The sequence below is a fragment of the Silene latifolia genome, chromosome Y (genome assembly GCF_048544455.1).
Source record: "Silene latifolia isolate original U9 population chromosome Y, ASM4854445v1, whole genome shotgun sequence".
Lineage (NCBI taxonomy): Eukaryota > Viridiplantae > Streptophyta > Magnoliopsida > Caryophyllales > Caryophyllaceae > Silene > Silene latifolia.
Genome location: NC_133538.1, coordinates 92,657,241 through 92,660,524, shown reverse-complemented (window position 1 = coordinate 92,660,524; position 3,284 = coordinate 92,657,241). Strand labels below are relative to the sequence as shown.

Below are 3,284 nucleotides of genomic sequence, written 5' to 3'. Positions count from 1 at the left end.
ACCTCATGTTATTATGCTGTTATTGTGCTTTTTTTTTTTATTTTTTTTACGACTTTGATTTTTTTTTACCATGTGTAATTGTGCTGTTATTCTGTTGTTATTGTTATTCTGTTGTTATTGTGATGTTATTCCGGTGTCACTTAGATTTTTTTTACTACTTTGATTTTTTTACTCTTTTTTGTACCACATGTTATTGTGCTGTTATTCTGGTGTTATTGTGATGTTATTACGGTGTCACTTTGATTTTTTTTACTACTTTGATTTTTTACTCTATTTTTACCACGTGTTATTGTGTTGTTATTCTGGTGGTATTGTTATTCTGGTGGTATTGTGATGTTATCCGGGGTCATTTTGATTTTTTTACTCTTTTTTTACCACATGTTATTGTGTTGTTAGTCTTGTGGTATTGTTATTCTGGTGTTATTATGATGTTATTCCGGGGTCACTTTGATTTTTTTTACTACTTTAATTTTTTTACACTTTTTTTTACCACGTGTTATTGTGTTGTTATTCTGATGGTATTGTTATTCTGGTGTTATTATGATGTTATTCCGGTGTCACTTTGAGTTTTTTTACTACTTTGATTTTTTTCTCTTTTTTTTTTCTCGTGTTATTGTGATGTTATTGTAGTGTTATTGTTAGTGTTATTGTAGGATTTTGGTGTTGTTTCAATCTTTTTGTCATGTAGGACTTTTTTACACAAAATTCCGTATACTTTCATTTTATGAGCAATTTTGTTTCACTAATGTCCTCAAGTGAAATGGTAAATCATATACAGTATAAGTTAAAGGTCTTGATTGAACACTTACCGCAAAAAAGATTAAACCGTGTAACACATTGACAAACTCTCCATCACTATTAAGCACGGAACCACACAGCCACATAATCCAACTCCAATTTATTTACCAAAGTGTAGGAAATAGTTCAAAGTAAAAAAAGACACCTAAGAATGTGGAACCAAATCAAAGTGGGCCAAGTAAATCTAGTGGGTTTTTGTTTAGGCAAAGCAGCTGCAAACATGGACCATTATACACCAAATTGAGACTTGAGAGGCGCATATTACACTGATCCCATTTATCCACCTTTATGTCTTAGAAATTACAGTATATGTGATCAGATCAAACACAAGATATACATTTGTCATTTATCGCTCTTGCTATGATTTGTTCACCATTTGCTGCATAAATGACGTCTGAAAACCAAACCCATTGCCACCAGGAGTAGCACAGTTAGGTGCGGCACCAAAACACAGAGTGTCCAGCTGGTTGAAGCATTTGAGCATTAGCTCTTTGATACTGGTCTGAGCTTTGAGCTGAGAATCCATAGGCTCTGCCTCCTCCCACATACGCCTGTGTACTATTCATACACTGAGCAACCATGCCTGCTTGACCAAAGGACATAGCAGCCCCGTCTTCCACCTTCCCTACATATGACTGTTTCACACTCCGCCTCTTATGCTCGAGTAATGTTCGGCCCCCCATTTACCAGCACCAACCTGCTCGACTCCATGGCAGCAGCGTGCCTTGCACCTCGCACCATCTCAGTCATTACCATTAACCACCGTGCCTCCGTCTTCTCTCACCCTCACCATTAAGCAGCCACTACTCATGTCAACTAGTAGAAAATCCGACTCCGTCGTCACCATGGTCGAACCATTTCACACCAGCGGCAGTAGCCAATTCGCTCACACATCGACAACAACCTACCAAGGCTTAATTCGACCATCTTCTCCAACCAGATTCTGACTCCTAACTTTCCAAGCTCCGACAACCTTTGTCAATTATCACCTATTCAGCCACCACAGTAGAGTATCAAACCACTATTAATATTTATCATCACAACGTCAATAGTAAACGTACGAGAAATCGATTTACATCATCTGTTTAACACCAAACAGTGCCAATTAGTTATCAAATACGCGAATTAGCAGGAAAATCAATTTTGAAACAGAGTATTATTAGGGTTAAATAGGGGCTAACCATGGAGGAGTCCGACTTTCAGCTCATAGACAACAACAACCCCACCTGCGAAGTAAAATTGAAGATAATTATCAACAGATAACGAGTCAAAATCCTAAAATTACTCGAATCAAATATAAAATTAGCTATAATAATTAGTAATTTGGTATGTGTTATACACATGAGAATTTCAGATAACCTCAACGCCATTGAAACAGACGGATTTAACGTTTCTTCGCTGTAATATTTCAGATTCACATGAAATTTTATTAACAGCCGGTAAAATTGATAATTAAACTAGAGCAAGAGAGGGAGAAAATTATACAACAATGGTGTAGAAAATAGAGGATGAAGGCAAGGATGATGACGATATTAAGAGGAAATGAAGAACAAAATACGAATGCGATTTTTTAATGTCAGGCTTTGTGTTTTTATTTTAATCAATCTCAGATTCTGAGCCATCTATTTTGTTTTATCCAATGGATGAGATTTGTGAGCACAAACTCACCATAAGAACCAAACTCATGAGATCCCGCCCCTCTCTCTCTCTCCTATATATATATATATATATATATATATATATATATATATATATATATATATATATATATATATATATATATATAATGAATCTCGTGAGGCACCCTTCTTAGGGTGAGGCAGCTGAACCCTTTCTAAACCATTGGATTTAACTACTCCCTCCATTCAACTCCACACTACCATTATCTATTTTGTACACTATTCATAGTTAAACATTCAATTTCAATTTTCTCCCAATACATAAGTGAAAATATATTCATGTGGGATCTTGTTTTATTCGTCTTTACGAGTACATTAAAAATATCTAACTTTTATATTTTTCGCAAATACGTAGCTAACGATATTTAGCGCGTAAAAGACGCGTTGGCAAACGTGAAAAAAGAAAGTGGTAGTGTGGAGTTGAATGGAGGGAGTATTATAGATTCATCAGATTATGACACTTGTCCCCTTTATTATTCCTAACTAACGACACATTCTATACATCACCTTCATTTAGTCTTTTTCGTTTTCTCTATCTTCAAACCATATTCATCTTGCTTAAGCTCGAATTTCGCCATTAAAGGTGAGCTTTCGATCGATCGCCATTACTAGTGAGCTTCCCATCCACCAATTATTTCTTCCTCATGGTGTCTCTTCAACTAGTCCTTAATTAATTCATCTTCACTTTGATTAATCGCCATTAAAGGTGAGCTTTCGATCGCCATTATTAGTGAGCTTCACTTCGTCAATCGCCATCCGCCATTAACTCGGGTACTTTCGATTCAATAGTTTGTGGTTTCAATTTAT

The 3,284-nt window shown here is 35.8% G+C and overlaps 1 long non-coding RNA gene across 1 annotated transcript; it reads right to left on the bottom strand.

The window, feature by feature from the left end:
* Window positions 1–883: 883 nt before the first annotated feature.
* Window positions 884–2,343, bottom strand: LOC141634223 (uncharacterized). The gene is made up of 3 exons (XR_012538976.1): window positions 2,158–2,343; window positions 1,980–2,024; window positions 884–1,787 (listed from the first exon to the last, which is right to left on the bottom strand). It is a non-coding gene; the product is annotated as an uncharacterized LOC141634223 (long non-coding RNA).
* Between the last annotated feature and the right edge of the window lie 941 nt (window positions 2,344–3,284).